The sequence below is a fragment of the Oncorhynchus mykiss genome, chromosome 8 (assembly GCF_013265735.2).
Source record: "Oncorhynchus mykiss isolate Arlee chromosome 8, USDA_OmykA_1.1, whole genome shotgun sequence".
Classification (NCBI taxonomy): Eukaryota; Metazoa; Chordata; class Actinopteri; order Salmoniformes; family Salmonidae; genus Oncorhynchus; species Oncorhynchus mykiss.
Window position 1 is genome coordinate 48914475 of NC_048572.1, and position 18158 is coordinate 48932632.

At 43.6% G+C, this 18158-nt stretch overlaps 1 pseudogene; it reads left to right on the plus strand.

The window, feature by feature from the left end:
• Positions 1 to 17204, plus strand: part of LOC110530923 — a 28742-nt pseudogene extending 11538 nt beyond the window's left edge.
• The last annotated feature ends 954 nt before the right edge of the window (positions 17205 to 18158 follow it).

Genomic DNA, 18158 nt, shown 5'->3' on the forward strand with positions numbered 1-18158 from the left:
GAGGACCCTCAAGAAGCTGTGCTCATGACATTAGCATGACATTATGACATTAGCTTTGGTTTTGAGGCTGTAAAACAGTTGAATGTTGCATACATCAGTCTCGCCTTTGGACCTGAACGGCCATTATTGTAGTTAAGTGATGTCTGGAATGACTTTAGAACCTGCTGCCTCAACTTAATGGCCTGAGATGAGAACTAGGCAGGTTTAAAACCGGAAAACATTATTGCTGTCACACATCTTATTTCACATTAAAAGGGCTTGCTTAGTTAGTAGCCCTGGGCAACCATTTAGCCAGTCCAACTCCTCTTTGCATTTGTATCCTTATCTCGCAGTGTCATTGTCCTCTATTATATTGAAAATCACTTCCTTCCTCTTTTTGAACTTCCTTCCCCCCATCATTGCTTCGTGATCCTGCATACGGTAATGCACTACATGACCAAAAGTATGTGGACACCTGCTCGTCGAACATCTAATTCCAAAATCATAGGCATTCATATGGAGTTGGTTCCCCCTTTGCTGCTATAACAGCCTCCACTCATCTGGGAAGGCTTTCAACTAGATATTGGAACATTGCTGCGGGGACTTGCTTCCATTCAGCCAAATTAACATTAGTGAGGTTGGGCACTGATGTTGGGCGATTAGGGCTGGCTCGCAGTCGGCATTCCAATTCATGCCAAAGGTGTTGGATGGGGTTGAGGTCATGGCTTTGTGCAGGTCAGTCAAGTTCTTCCACACCAATCTCAACAAACCATTTCTGTATGGACCTCGCATTGTGCACAGGGGCATTGTCATGCTGAAACAGGACAGGGCCTTCCCCAAACTGTTGCCACAAAGTTGGAAGCGCAGAATCGTCTAGAATGTCATTGTATGCTGTAGCGTTAACATTTCCCTTCACTGGAACTAAGGCAGCTGGCCCGAACCATAAAAAATAGCCCCAGACCATTATTCCTCCTACACCAAACTTTACAGTTGGCACTCTGCATTCGGGCAGGTAGAGTTCTCCTGGAATCCGCCAAACCCAGATTCGTCCCTCGTACTGTCAGATGGTGAAGCGTGATTCATCACTCCAGAGAAGACGTTTCCACTGCTCCAGAGTCCAATGGCAGCGGGCTTCAAACCACTCCAGCTGACGCTTGGTATTGCACATGGTGAACTTAGGCTTGTGTTCGGCTGCTCAGCCATGGAAACCCATTTCATGAAACTGCAGATGAACAGTTCGTGCTGACGTTGCTTCCAGAGGCAGTTTGGAAGTCTGTAGTGACTGTTGCAACCGAGGACAAATGATTTTAAGCGCTTCAGCACTTGGCGGTCCTGTTCTGTGAGCTTGTGTGGCCTACCACTTTGTGGCTGAGCCATTGTTGCTCTTAGACATTTCCACTTCACAATAACAGCACTTACAGTTGACCGGGGAAGCTCTAGTAGGGCATAAATTTGACAAACTTACTTGTTGAAAGGTCGTATCTTATGACAGTGCCACATGAAAGTCACTGAGCACTTCATTAAGGCCATTCTACTGCCGATGTTTGTCTATGGAGATTGCATGGCTGTGTAATATATATACACTTGTCAGCAACGGATGTGGCTGAAATATCCAAACCCACTAATTTAAAGGGGTGCCCTTATACTTTTGTATATACAGTGGGGCAAAAAAGTATTTAGTCAGCCACCAATTGTGCAAGTTCCCACTTAAAAAGACGAGAGAGGCCTGTAATTTTCATCATAGGTACACTTCAACCATGACAGACAAAATTAGAAAATAAATCCAGAAAATCCCATTGTAGGATTTTTAATGAATTTATTTGCAAATTATGGTGGAAAACACGTATTTGGTCACCTACAAACAAGCAATATTTCTGGCTCTCACAGACCTGTAACTTCTTTAAGAGGCTCCTCTGTCCTCCACTCGTTACCTGTATTAATGGCACCTGTTTGAACTTGTTATCAGTATAAAAGACACCTGTCCACAACCTCAAACTGTCACACTCCAAACTCCACTATGGCCAAGACCAAAGAGCTGTCAAAGAACACCAGAAACAAAATTGTAGACCTGCACCAGGCTGGGAAGACTGAATCTGCAAGAGGTAAGCAGCTTGGTTTGAAGAAATCAACTGTGGGAGCAATTATTTGGAAATGGAAGACATACAAGACCACTGATAATCTCCCTCGATCTGGGGCTCCACGCAAGATCTCACCCCATGGGGTCAAAATTATCACAAGAACGGTGAGCAAAAATCCCAGAACCACACGGGGGGACCTAGTGAATGACCTGCAGAGAGCTGGGACCAAAGTAACAAAGCCTACCATCAGTAACACACTACGCCACCAGGAACTCAAATCCTGCAGTGCCAGACGTGTCCCCCTGCTTAAGCCAGTACATGTCCAGGCCCGTCTGAAGTTTGCTAGAGAGCATTTGGATGATCCAGAAGAAGATTGGGAGAATGTCATATGGTCAGATGAAACCAAAATATAACTTTTTGGTAAAAACTCAACTCGTCGTGTTTGGAGGACAAAGAATGCTGAGTTGCATCCAAAGAACACCATACCTACTGTGAAGCATGGTGGTGGAAACATCATGCTTTGGGGCTGTTTTTCTGCAAAGGGACCAGGACGACTGATCCGTGTAAAGGAAACAATGAATGGGGCCATGTATTGTGAGATTTTGAGTGAAAACCTCCTTCCATCAGCAAGGGCATTGAAGATGAAACGTGGCTGGGTCTTTCCGCATGACAATGATCCCAAACACACCCCCTGGGTAAAGAAGGAGTGGCTTCGTAAGAAGCATTTCAAGGTCCTGGAGTGGCCTAGCCAGTCTCCAGCTCTCAACCCCATAGAAAATCTTTGGAGGGAGTTGAAAGTCCGTGTTGCCCAGCAACAGCCCCAAAACATCACTGCTCTAGTATTGAGAGAACTTTTATTATTGACTAAATACTTATTTTCTACCATCATTTGCAAATAACTTCATTAAAAATCCTACAATGTGATTTTCTGGATTATTTTTTCTCATTTTGTCTGTCATAGTTGAAGTGTACCTATGATGAAAATTACAGGCCTCTCTCATCTTTTTAAGTGGGAGAACTTGCACAATTGGTGGCTGACTAAATACCTTTTTGCCCCACTGTATATTGTATCTGCCTCAGGTGTACACAGGCTTTGAATTAACCTAACCTTGTCTGTTCTTGCTGAAGTTAGACTGTATTCTGTATATGGCCTGGATTCGTCTGGTGTTTTTTTTTTCAAGGTCGGTGAGAACTCTCAACAGTAAAGGGAAGCAAAATCACTCCAACGTAAAGGTCATGATACGATGGTAATGAGCAAGTCCAATAAATAGTGAATAAACACATCTCACAATACTCATTATGAATGATGGGAGGTGGTATTTCAGAGCATTAGTATTCCTATACAGACTTGCCTTGGGTGCCGAAAGCAAAGGCAGTCATTTGTACTTTATCCGTAACCTTTTATTCATACAAAGAAAAAAAGTACACAGCTTATGTTAATTGTGTAAGCCACTTTCAGATCCTGTATCTTGTCAGTGGTGCATTCTTTGACCTTTTGTGCCTGTAATTCCTTTTAAATGTATGCACCTCCTCTGGCCTTATGAAAGATAAAGCAGAGGTTCCCAAACTTTTGCAAAGGCTTCCTTTCTCTAATCTGTATCATTCCCACATTGAAAGTCATTCAGAGTGGTTGTCCTCTTTCTAAATTGAATTAATTTAATCACAGAGCCTCTTCTCCATAATAAAACAGTGTATCCATTTGAGTCCAAACTTTTAACAATGGGCCTTCATTCATTTTCTTGCTGATTGTATTTTCCTTATGGTACAAAGGATTCTGTATTCTATACTGATTTTGTGAAAACGTGTTTTTGAAACACTTCACTTGTTCACATGTAAAATTGGTGTGGTTTTTCCACAAGGTTGACTATGGTTGAACTACAGATAGTGTGCATGAAAACCTTTTGCAAAACATTTGCGGTGAGCTCTCAACTTTATATTTGATAGGGAAACTTTTGCACTGATTAAACTTTTCCAGATGCTGAGTTACTGGCCGAAATGGAAATCAGAAATGACGGCAGTTCAGGATTTTTTTCTGGCATGGTCGCACACTCGTTGTGGCTGAAATGTAGAGATCATTTTCTCAAAGTTCTCAATAGAGCTGCAGTTTCAAACCAAATTTCCTGTCATTCTACTCATTTTGCCATGGCTAATCGTGTGTTCTTTTGCTCAAACGTAAACACAAAATACATTCCGCTAAATTCATTGTTATTGCAATTTTTAAATCTTCCTGACTGTGTAGATTATATTATAAAAAAATATATAGGACCATTATCTTTTCTACATACTTTATCTCTGGTTTAAGTTAACACTGAAAGCGCTTTTCCACACTGAAAATGTAATTCTGACAGTTTGATTTTAGGCGCTCCAAAGAAACGCTTAGACGGCCCACCCAAGGATTTCAATGGCAGAAAAATCGCTGCAGTCAATTATTGGGCAAATGTAGGTATCATTTCATCCTGTGATAAGAACTGTACAATAACAAAACATTTACTTGATTCGATTTTCTGTGAAAGACAAATACACGATGCACAAGGAACTAACCCAAAACGGGGGAAATGCTCAAGTGGATTTCATCTTATTTAGGTAATTTCAAAACATATCAGATTAAGCTGGCCTCTCTGATGTGAGGTCCATCGAGTTGGTGTTTCACTCCATAAGGCTCTACTTTGAATAAGCAGTCCCATGTTGATTTCATGCTAGCGAGATGGTCCAAACTTGGGCAGAGGCATCTGCTTGGCCAACTAACATAACCTAATTTCGGCGGTTGTTTCCTCCACATAATGATGGGAATATTAGATTTCATATTCGTAGTCTTTGAAGAAAGGCTTTAATTAATTTTGAGTAATTCTATTTGATTTGAGTAATTTGTTGGCTGTATACAGCTCTCCATCAGCAGAGCATCGCCTTTATTATACGTTTAGATGCTTGAATGTGCTGGGGTCAGTGCACAGAGAAGATACTGGGCACTTTATTAAATGGACTACCTGGATGTCTATGTTTTGAAACCATGAGATGCTGTAGTATTTTGGTGTCATTTTTTGTAGTATATTGCAATTTCATAACTTTCATAAAGCTACACATCTCACCAGCCCAGATAGGTCAAGAGTATCAATAAAAACGTCCATTAAGTCCATCAAGCAAGCACATGTGAATCCAGTAGCCGTGGTCGTATGAGGTAAACATGTGATTAATATCTCTGAGCTTTGCCTGCGGCTCAAACAGTCAACAGCTGTATATTACACATGTATGCAGACACTGCTGTGAACCGGTGTGTGCGCACAGATGAACGTACACTCACACCTAAACAACCTGCACTTTCAGAACCCATGCAATATCTCCCCTTGCCTGTGAGAGCTAAGAACTATACAGCAGCTCAGTGAAAGGTCTCTGGCCCACACTTTTAAATTAGAAGGCTGGTTGGGTCTGCTTCATTGCTGTTGGAAATCAATGGCCGTGAAGGATAGCCTCATGGATCAAATCAAATGTTATTTGTCACATGCTTCATAAACAACAGGTGTAGACTAACAGTGAAATTCTTATAAAGAAATAATAGAAAAGTAGTAACATGTAATAATTAAAGTAATAATAAATACACAATGAGTAACGATAACTTGGCTATATACACGGGGTACCAGTACCGAGTCGATGTGCAGGTGTATGAGATAATCGAGGTAGAAACAGTGTATTCGGACTCCTTTCTTTTTCCATATTTTGTTACGTTACAGCCTTATTCTAAAATGGATTAAATAAAAACAAATCCTCATCAATCTACACACAATAATGACAAAGCAAAAACAGATTTTTGAAAATGTTTGCAAATGTATAGAAAATTAAAAACAAATATCTTATTTACATAAGTATTCAGACCCTTTGCTATGAGACTCGAAATTGACCTCCGGTGCATCCTATTTCCATTAATCATCCTTGAGATGTTTCTACAACTTGACTGGAGTCCTCTGGTGGTAAATTCAATTGATTGGACATGATTTGGAAAGGCACACACCTGTCTATATAAGGTCCCACAGTTGATAGTGCATGTCAGAGTAAAAACCAAGCCATGAGGTCGAAGGAATTGTTAGTAGAGCTCCGTGACAGGATTTTGTTGAGGCACAGATCTGGGGAAAGGTACCAAATCATTTCTGCAGCATTGAAGGTCCCCAAGAACACAGTGGCCTCCATCATTCTTAAATGGAAGAAGCTTGAAACCACCAAGACCCAATCGGGGGAGAAGGGCCTTGGTCAAGGAAGTGACCAAGAACCTGATGTTCACTCTGACAGAGCTCCAGAGTTCCTCTGTGGAGATGGGAGAACCTTCCATAAGGACAACCCTCTCTGCAGTACACCACCAATCAGGTTATGGTAGAGTGGCCACTCATAAGCCACTCCACAGTAAAATAAAAAGGCACGTGACAGCCCGCTTTGAGTTTGCCAAAAGGCACCTAAATGACTATTAGACCATGAGAAACAAGATTATCTGGTGTGATGAAACCAAGATTGAACTCTTTGGCCTGAATGCCAGGCATCACATCTGGAGAAAACCCAGCCAGAGCCCAGACTTGCCAGAGCCCGGACTTGCCAGAGCCCGGACTTGAACCCGATCTAACATCTCTGGAAAGATCTGAAAATAGCTGTGCAGTGATGCTCCCCATCCAACCTGACAGAGCTTGAGAGGATCTGCAGGGAAGAATACAGGTGTGCCAAGCTTGTAGCGTCATACCCAAGACGACGCAAGGCTGTAATCGCTCCCAAAGGTGCTTCAACAAAGGTCTGAGTAAAGGGTCTGAATACTTATGTAATTGTAATAAATCAGTTAAAAAAAATCTAAAAAACTGTTTTTGCTTTGTCATTATGGGGACGACGCAAGGCTGTAATCGCTCCTCAATTTTTAGATTGAGGGAAAATACTATTTCAAGGGGTCTGAATACATTCAGAATGCACTGTATGTACAGTACATATAACTAGGAATATAGTTCCTAGACAACAGGATAGATAATAAACCGTAGCAGCAGTGTCTATGCTGAGTCAAAAAAGTGAGTGCAAAAATGGTTAATGCAGGTGCTATTTGTTTAACTATTTAACCAACTATTTAGCAATCTTATGGCTTGGGGGTAGAATCCTTTCAGGGTCCTGTTGTTTCCAGACTTGGTGCATCGGTAACGTTTGCTGTGCGGTAGCAGAGGGCCTTCCTCTGACACCGCCTGGTATAGAGGTCCTGGATGGCATGGTGCTCGGCCCTCTTGCGGTCAGATGCCAAGCATTTGCAATAGCAAGTGGTGATGCAGCCAGTCAAGGTGCTTTCAATGGTGCAGCTGTAGAGCTTTTGGAGGATCTGAGGCCCATGCCAAATTCTTTCAGCCTCCTGAGGGTGAAGAGGTGTTGTCGTCCCCTCTTTATGATTTTGTTGGTGTGTGTGGACTATGATAGATCCTTAGTGATGTGGACATCGAAGAACTTGAAGCTCTCGACCCGCTCCACTACAGCCCCATTGATGTGAATGAATGGGGGCGTGCTTGGCCCTCCGTTTTCTGTAGTCCACAAACAGCTCCTTTATTTAGCTGACTTTGATGGAGAGGTTGTTGTTCTGGTTACAACATGATTCCATATGTGTTATATCATAGTTTTGATGTCTTCATTATTATTCTACAATGTAGAAAATAGTCAAATTAAAGAAAAACCCTCGCATGAGTAGGTTAGTCCAACCTATTGACTGGTACTGTATATTATAATCAAAACAGTAGGACTATAGTACTTTTAAAACTCACCTCACTGTGATGATCAATTTGAAGAAAGAAGTTCAACAGCAGGTTAAAACAGTCCCAAACATGGTTGTTGTGGATGTTGTTTCAAAGCCTAACATAAAAAAAAATGGACAGCACTTACTAAGATGATGATTAATTCAAAACACCCATAAGCATAGTAGATCTTATGCATATGCATAGACTTATGAGTACAACCCCCCCCCCCCCCCCCCCCCCATTATTAAATGCATAGCGTACCGCATATTATGGCAGAAAAACATTTAAAAACTGATTAAATATGCCTTTGGTACATAATTGGTCTAGCATATACTCAGAAATTCAACAAATTCAAGTAATCACCTTTGAGTGTGAACTGTATTATGTATACTGGATGGACTGGTTATCTTATGCCAATGTCAGGTTCAATAGCCTTGTTTGTGCATTGTACAAATCCCTACAACTGGAGTCCGGGGAACAGTCGGGCTAGTCGATTACCTATCAACTAGACTCCGTAACATCATCCTTTTCAATAGAAAGTGCAAACATAAAGGCATAACATTAAGTTCTTAACAGTCAGGTCGTAACAATAGAAAAAGCATTACATTTTCTTTTTTACTTCAGTTGTCATCTTCCTTTTTTAATTTTAATTTAATTATTTAAGAAAAAATATCGATTTTAATTAACCGAGGGCAAGTTAACAGTCCCTTGCTTACAGAGTAAGCCTGTCCGGTGGCTTGCACAGCCGACCCACCCGTGAGTAAGTATTGGCTCTGACAGGGGTAGGATTAGGGGCATGAGCTGGAGAGCTTGGTGGGGTAGAAGCCTCACCTTCAGTTGGCCCATGTCTCAATTCTGCGCCCCTTACCCTTAGGCCTGGACTGTGATCCAGCTCATCTAGGTGAGTGTATGGCGTGTTCTGGTTTATCTGCTCTGCTACGCGCAGATCCACCTGATTGCGACGATAGACGGAGCAACCAACATCCACCAGGTAAGAATGTGGTGCAACTCTCTGCAGGCATGTGCCCAGCCTCCAAAGTCATGTGTGGTCTCCCGGCAGCGGTTTCATCCTTATCGTTTCACCCACCTCCAGCTCTGGTAGGTCTCGAGCAGTCCGGTCGTAGAAGCACTTAGCGAGCTGCTTTCTGTGACGCAGTTTGTCCGTGACGCCAACCATGACGCAGGGCTCAAGTAGCTTGTTAGCTACGGGGATGGTAGTCTTCAGATGTCTGGACAGAAGGCGTTGTGCTGGGCTGCTGTCCATGTTTTCGGTGGGTGTGTTCCTCCACTGTAAGATCGATTTCCATGGGTGGTTGCTGTCGCGCAAGGCCCTGCTTAACAGGTTTTTTGCAATCTTGACAGCTGATTCTGCCTTGCCATTTGCTTTTGGGTGTCTTGGAGAGGAGGTCACGTGGTCAAACTCCCATTCTGAGGCAAAACGCTTGAACTGTGCAGTGAATTGTGGGACATTGTCCGTGATTACCTTGTCAGGCTGACCTTGCCTTGCAAACTACGTCTTGCAGCGCTTTATGACCGTCTCTGCAGACAAGTCAGGGAGCAGTTCAATTTCCCAAAAGTCAGAGTAGTGATCAACAATGAGAAGATAGTCCTTTTGTCTGTGGCTGAATAAGTCCATGCTGACGATTTGCCAGGCCCTTGTGGGCAGTTTGTGTGACATCATGGTTTCCTTTTGCTGTTCATGAGCGTACTCGTTGCATGTGGTACAGTTGCTGACAAAGTCTTTAATTTCTGCTTGCATGTTTGGCCAGTATAATGTTTCACGAGCCTGGCGGTAGCATGCATCACCTCCAACGTGACTGGAGTGTATGCGGGTAAGCATCTCTGGACGTAGTGATTTGGGAATAATGACCTTCTGACCTCTGAACAAGACGCCATTTTGCACGCTGATCTCATCTCGAAAGGTCCAGGATTCTCTCACTGTGAAAGGTGTCTCCTCTTTCAGGTATGGCCAACCTGCGAGAGCCATGGACTTCAGTGACTGTAGGTGTTCGTCCTTGTCAGTGTGTTGCCTTATCTGGGCTAGGCGGTTATCTGTGACGTTTAAGTAGTCTGCCTGATTGATCTGTTGAACATCTTGTTGTTCCTGCTGTAGCGAACAGATGGACTGCCGCTGATAGACAGTGCCTCTGCCTGTACATTGTGTTGTTGCCCTGCTCAGTGTGTCGCTGATGTACATCTCTGGTCCTGGCTTGTAAATGACCTTCAGGCTGTAGTTTTGCAGAGTCAGGAGCATGCTTTGAAGCTTCTTGGGCGCGTTGTGGGCAAGGTTTACTGAATATGGCAATGAGTGGTTTGTGGTCAGTTTCAGCGATGACCAGGTCTCGCCCATATAAGTAGTGATGGAATCGCTGGCAGGAGAAGACGATGCTGAGGCACTCTTTCTCAATTTGTGCATAGTTTTGTTCGGTGGGGGTGAGCGCTCTCGAGGCAAACGCAACGGGCTGGCCTTCCTGCATAAGGCAGCATCCAAGTCCCCTTTGGCTGGAGTCGATCTGGATTGTGACAGGCTTCATGACGTCGTAGTAGCGCAACACTGGCATGGATGAAGCCAGAGATTATCTCCTGCACTGCGGCCTCGTGCTTGGGTAGCCAGTGCCATGGTGTGTCTTTGTCCAGCAACCGGCGCAGAGGCTCACAGACTGCTGATAGGTGTGGCATGAACTTTGCAAGATAGTTTGCAAAGCCGATGAGACGCTGTACTCCTTTTGCATCAGACGGGTTTGGCATGTCGAGGATCGCTCTGACCTTGTCTGGGTCTGGCTTCAGGCCTTTTGCCGAGAGATTGTGGCCATGGAAATGGACGTCTTTCACCTTGAACTGCAGCTTCTTCAGGCCAAGGCGAAGCTTAACTGATCGGCAGAGCTCCATCAGTGCCAGGAGCTTCACATTGTGGTCGCGTTCTGCTTCTTCGTCTGTGTCACCACAGCCTACGATCAGGACATCATCGGCGATGGGTTCAATGCCCTTGAGCCCAGCCAGTAACTCGTGCTGCTTACGTTGGTATATCTCAGGCGCCACTGAGACACCAAACGGGAGCTTGAGCCAGCGTTTCCGACCCCAGGGGGTCCAGAAGGTAGTCATGAGTCTGCTTTCTTCATCCAGCTTGCATTGAAGGAATGCATCTCGGGCATCCACCAAGGTGAAAATCCTGGCCTTGGGAAGCTTATAGAGGACATCCTCTAGTGTCGGCATGATGTAGTGGGATCGTTTCAGTGCTTGGTTCTGATGCTTTGGGTCGATGCAGACCCTCAGCTTCTCTGTTTTTTTCACTATGACCATATTGCTGATCCAGTCAGTTGGTTCAGTCACAGATGTCATGTGGCCATCGGCCTCATACTTGTCCAGCTGGGCCTTCACAGCCACTTTCATTGCAATGGGCCCATTGCGAGGAGCACACTGGACTGGAGTGATGCTCTCATCCACTTCAAAGTGTACCTCCCCAGGCACAGATTCAACGGGCATGTTGAATACATCGTCATATCTGCTGAGTAGTTGTTCTTTGCACAGGGGTCCATGCTGGACATGATCCACAATGCGCAGGTCATTTGGTACAGTGAACTGCATCAGTCCCAGGCGTTCGCATGTAGAGCCTGAGAGGAGAGGATGCTGACTGGTTTTTACAATCTCAAACTCCAGCTTGTGTTTGCGTCCCCGAATAACACATTCGGTCTCAAAGGTGCCCATAGAGCTCATTAGCTCTCCTGAGTACAGCTTTAGTCTAGTATCGCTGGGCAATAGATGTGTCAGGTGCCAGATTGATTTTGTCTTTGTAGCTCATTACGTTGCATGTAGCACCAGAATCCAGTTGACATTGTTGTTGCTTGTTGTGTAATCGTAGTGTCACAAACCATTTCTTCCCTCTTTAGTGTACAGCCCCAATGGATTCATGCATGTAAATGTCACTTTCACTTTTCAGCTCTGAACATTGAGTGACATCATCAACACAGTGAATCTTGCCCTCACTCACCCTTCTTTTGCTTTTGAGACACACTTTTGCAAAATGATTATTAGTTCCACAAGCACTGCATGGTTTTCCGTAGGCAGGGCAGTGCTCTTTGCCACGTGTGTGTGTATTCCCACATTATTTACATGCTACGGGGCTCTCTGTCTTGACCGTTCGTGGTGAATTGCTCTGCCTCGATTGGTTTAGTCTGAATGTCTGCCTAGCAACAGCATGAACAGTATCAACATCGGAGCGTGGGGTTTCGATTTCCATTGCTCTCATTCTCATGTCAGTGACTTCAGCAGTGCGGCACATTTCGATGGCAGTTACTAATGTTAAGTCTCTCTCTCTCAGTAGACGCCGGCGTGTATCCTCATTTGCAATTCCCAGCACTATTTTGTCACGAATCAATTCATCTTTCAATCCCCCGTATTCACAAGTGGCGGATTTCTCTCTAAAACGTGTTACAAAGTTGTGTACTGACTCACCCTCTTCCTGTTTACAGCTTCCGAAAACGAACCGCTCATAAATTACGTTTCTGGCGGGTTTGAAGTAATTCTCCAATGCATCCAATATAGCCTTTGCATCACACTGTTGTCGTGCTGTGAGGGTGAGATTGTGCCGGTAGATATGCCTGCATTCGCTGCCCATTAAACTCCTCAGAGTTGCAGCTTGTACCTCGTTGGGTTTCTCATGTAGACCGGTCGCCAGCGCATAGTCCTCGAATTCATCCCTGAAGTTGTCCCAATTAGTATTCCAGTCCCCTGTGAGAACCATGGGATTTGGTGGCGGAATGTTCGCTGCCATAGCAATGGAATATGAGATTTCTTTGCCTTCAGTCATCGACGTAGGTAGTGATGCTAGCTAGCCAGCTAACAACGAGTTGATCAGTGTTGTGAGTAGGAAACGGCGTGTGTTCGCATATGGAACGTAACTGCGCCTATACTGTACTTAGCTACAAAAATAACAAACGTGTGTTTTCCGAGCCACTTCTGATACCATGTTTCAGTATGATATGTTAGATAAAGGAATAAAGACAGACACCAATGTCAGGTTCAATAGCCTTGTTTGTGCATTGTACAAATCCCTACAACTGGAGTCCGGGGAACAGTCGGGCTAGTCAATTACCTATCAACTAGACTCCGTAACAGAAACCTTGCTGGCTCCATTCGCCATTCGAGTGCATACAGATGCCATGTCTTTTTTCCCCTTCCCCGGTTCCTGCTCATTTCATAATCGGCCATTCTAAATCAAGATTAAAGACTTTAAATGGAGCATGGGTGAAAATATGACCACTTGATGAGAGAACAGCTGTGCAGCCTGAGACAAGGAACAGAGCTTTTTTTGCTACTTTCTCAAATCATCAATAGCCTATCGTCGCGCCATGCAGCCCATGTGTGTTTTGATTTATTTGACATTCTATGGTTTGTATCATTCACAACTAAAGTTGCCAGATAACTCTGAATCTAGAATATAGGACCCGTTTCAAATGATCACTTATACGTTCAACATAGCCACTTCATATGCAGAGTCGCTCCTTAATGGGAAAAATATCCTTTCCATTTTCTTCAGCTAAATTCAATTATATTATTCTTATTGAAATGTTTTTTATAAAATAATATAAACTACAGGACCTACAAGCATATCTTGTCAGCTAAATGAACAAGCCTATGGCATGGAGCATATCCAGATGTTTTAAGATGGAGCAGAAGAGGATGGCAGCCGTTTCACATGCCCCTAACCCACTGTGCTATTTCGTAATTTTTTTTGCTTTGTTTGTAACTTAACTTGTTTTTTTAACTTATTTTGTAAATAATATTGCTGCTACCATCTATTATGACCGAAAAATTACTTCTGGACTTCAGAACAGTGATTGCTCACCTCAAACTGGAAGAAGCTTTTTCCTTTAATGAGTCTGACAAGAAGAATATACTGCTTTCCCAGGAACAGGCCCAAATCCCCATCGTTTGCGTGAAGAAAAGACAGAGGAAAAGGGGGCGCATGTCGGTCTGCCTTCTGAGAATCTGTAGGCGAGTGAGTAAACTCCCATTGCCATCTTTTCTACTGGCTAACATGCAATCATTGGAAAATAAGATTGATGACCTACGATTATGATTATCCTACCAACGGGACATTTAAAAACTGTAAAATTGAATGTTTCACCAAGTCGTGGCTGAATGACGAAACTAATACTATAGAGCTGGCAGGATTTTCCATGCACCAGCAGAAAAGACAAGCTGGTAAAACGAGGGGTGAGGGTGTGCGTCTATATGTCAATAATAGCGGATGCGCGATGTCTAATATTAATGAAGTCTCAAGGTATTGCTCACCTGAGGGAGATTACCGTATGATAAACTGTAGACCACACTATCTACCATGAGAGTTCTCATCTATATTATTCGTAGCCGTCTATTTACCACCACAGCCCGCTGCTGGCACTAAGACCACACTCAACCAACTCTATAAGGCCATAAGCAAACAAGAAAATGCTCATGCAGAAGCGATACTCCTAGTGGCCGGGGACTTTAATGCAGGCAAACTTAAATCAATTGAACCAAATTTTGTCATCTGTGCAACCAGAGGGAAAAAACTCTCGACCACCTTCACTCCACACACAGAGATGCATACAAAGCTCTCCCCCGCCCTCCTTCTGGCAATTTTGACCATAATTTTATCCTCCTGATTCCTGCTTACAAGCAAAAATTAAAGCAGGAAGTACCAGTGACTCGCTCAATACAGAAGGGGTCAGAGGAAGTAGATGCTAAATTACAGGACTGTTTTGCTAACAACAGACTGGAATATGTTTCCTGGGACTCATCCAATGGCATTGAAGAGTTTACCACATCAGTCACCAGCTTGATAAGTGCATCGACGACGTCGTCTCCAAAGTGAACATGCATACATATCCCAACCAGAAGCCATGGATTACAGGCAACATCCGCACTGAGCTAAAGGCTAGAGCTGCCACTCTCAAGGACACTTATCCGGACGCTTTTAAGAAATCTTGTTACGACCACCGACGAGCCATCAAACAGGTCAATACAGGACCAAGATCAAATCCTACTACACAGGCTCTGACGCTCGTCGGATGTGGCAGGGCTTACAAACTATGCTTTCTTCTATGCTCGCTTCAAGACAAGCACAACTGAACCATGCATTAGAGCACCAGCTGTTCCGGATGACTGTGTGATCACGCACTCCGTAGCCTATGTGAGTACGACTTTTAAACTGGTTAACATTCACAAAGCTGCAGGACCAGACGGATCACCAGACGCTAGCAAAACAGTCCTGTAGCTTATCATCCGCTTCATCGGACCACTTCCATATTGAGCTGGTACTTCCTGTTTGAGTTTTTGATTGTAAGCAGGATTCAGGAGGATAGAGTTATGGTCAGCTTTGCCAAATGGAGGGTGAGGGAGAGCTTTGTATGCATTTCAGTGTGTGGACTAAAGGTGATCTAGAGTTTTGATCCTCTAGTTGCACAGATGACAATTAGGTAAGACATATTTCAGTTTCCCTGCTTTAAAATCACCGGCCACTAGGAGCACCGCCTCTGGATGAGCATTTTCTTGTTTGCTTATGGCCCTATACATCTCTTTGAGTGTGGTGTTAGTGCCAGCATCAGTTTCTGGTGGTAAATAGACAAATATAATGAATATAGATGAAAACTCTCTTGGTTAATAGTATGGTCTACAACTTATCATGAGGTATTATAACTCAGGCAAGCAGAACCCTCAAGACTTTCTTAGTATTACGGCTGTTGTTAACAAAAAGACACTCACCTCCCCCCTTGAGCTTACCCGATGCTTCCGTTTGATACTGCCAATGCATAGAAATACCAACTAGATGTATATTATCAATGCTCTCGTTCAGCCACGACTCCGAGGAACATAGTCTTGAACGGAGCTCGTCCAGTTTGTTCTCCAGTGATTGTACGTTCGCCAATTGAACGGAGGATAGAGGTGGCTAATTTATTTGCAGACTTTTGTAAGGGTGCCCGCATGCCGGCCTCTCTTATGCCGTCTTTTCCTTTTCCGAGTATCTGGGATACATAGCCCATCTGTAAATAGCCCATCCAACTGTCTACCTCATCCTCATATTGTTTTTATTTACTTTTTGCTCTTTTGCACACCAGTATCTCTACTTGCACATCATCATCTGCACATCTATCACTCCAGTGTTAATTTGCTAAATTGTAATTACTTCGCTACTATGGCCTATTTATTGTCTTACCTCCTTACTCCATTTTCACACACTGTATATAGATTTCTCTATAGTGTTATTGACTGTACTTTTGTTTATCCCATGTGTAACTCTGTGTTGTTGTGTTTTGCCGCACTGCTTTGCTTTATCTTGGCCAGGTCGAGGTTGTAAATGAGAACTTGTTCTCAACTGGCCTACCTGGTTAAATGAAGGTGAAATACATTTTTTTTAAATTAGGGCCTGGTCCAGGGTGAGTGGTATGTCCTGCGCCCTCGACTCGCTGAAGTAGAAATCCTCATCCAAATCAAGGTTAGTGATCGCTGTTCTGATGTCCTTTTCGGTCATAGGAAACGATGGCGGAAATATTACATTCAAATATTACGTTTCACTTCAATGAAAAAACAAACAAGATAAAGAAGATGAGAGGTCAGGTTTCTGGGAGCAGTGACTGGATATGAAATGCTCCTTTGCAAATGCTGCAGAGCAGGAAGTATGTGCATTGAAAGGTGAGAAATTATAGAATGCTACATGGAAGCTTTTGTGGCATCTCTTCATCACTGGTATCATTGGCCCTCCTGCAGAATGTCTAAAAGCTTAATTCTGCATGCCCTATGCTACTTTGTGTGAAGCAATCACACTTACATGTACATTGGAATCTCTCTTTGCAAAGTAATAACAACCTATATGGATGCATTACTTACCCTTCCAGGGTAAAACAGTAGGAAGCCAGCATACACTCAAGTGTGACATAATTGACTTGTGTCTGTATGAGCACTCCCACTAATGTTTCTGCATGCATTTTTGTTTAAACACCCCGTAGGTAAAAGTTTGTTTTAAGGCTGGACTGTTGTGTCTGTGTTGTCTTTGACCACCCGATGAACTCCTGTATTGACCCTGTTCTACATAGTCTGAGCGAGTGTCTGTGTTCTCGTTTCCAGGCATCGTGTCCCTCATCTCCCTGGCCGTGCTCTCCTACGAGCGCTACAGCACCATGATGGGCCCAACCAAGGCCGACTCCACCAACTACCGGAAGGTATCCTTGGGCATTGCTTTCTCCTGGTTCTACTCCTTGATGTGGACCCTGCCGCCGCTCTTCGGCTGGAGCCGCTACGGCCCCGAGGGGCCCGGTACCACCTGTTCCGTGGACTGGAAGGCCAAGAGTGCCAACAATGTCTCGTACATCCTCTGCCTCTTTGTTTTCTGCCTCATCATCCCCTTCCTGGTCATAGTCTACTGCTATGGTAAGCTGTTGCATGCAATCAAACAGGTGAGTAGGACAACCACACTTGTTTTCCTGAATTCATACATTTATTCATGTTGATTTTCATTACAGTAGCTATTGCACACAACTCTGTTACAGTGCACACTACTAAATGCATGGACTACTGTTCCTTGGTCTCGGCAGTGCTGAATTGCAGTTACAGAGACATCTCCAACCTCCCCATCCTTACTAATAACAACACACACTATGGGGTATTTTTGCAGCTACTTTATTGTGGCAGTAAATATACTAGCTGTTGTAAAAACACGTGGAAATGACTAGAGATTCACGCATTAAAATATTTTTCAGCCATTGTCCAAGTTCAGAAGTTAAATGCGATACAATACAGTGCCTTGCGAAAGTATTCGGCCCCCTTGAACTTTGCGACCTTTTGCCACATTTCAGGCTTCAAACATAAAGATATAAAACTGTATTTTTTTGTGAAGAATCAACAACAAGTGGGACACAATCATGAAGTGGAACGACATTTATTCTTTATTCTTATTATAACTTTTTTTAACAAATCAAAAACTGAAAAATTGGGCGTGCAAAATTATTCAGCCCCTTTACTTTCAGTGCAACAAACTCTCTCCAGAAGTTCAGTGAGGATCTCTGAATGATCCAATGTTGACCTAAATGACTAATGATGATAAATACAATCCACCTGTGTGTAATCAAGTCTCCGTATGAATGCACCTGCACTGTGATAGTCTCAGAGGTCCGTTAAAAGCGCAGAGAGCATCATGAAGAACAAGGAACACACCAGGCAGGTCCGAGATACTGCTGTGAAGAAGTTTAAAGCCGGATTTGGATACAAAAAGATTTCCCAAGCTTTAAACATCCCAAGGAGCACTGTGCAAGCGATAATATTGAAATGGAAGGAGTATCAGTCCACTGCAAATCTACCAAGACCTGGCCGTCCCTCTAAACTTTCAGCT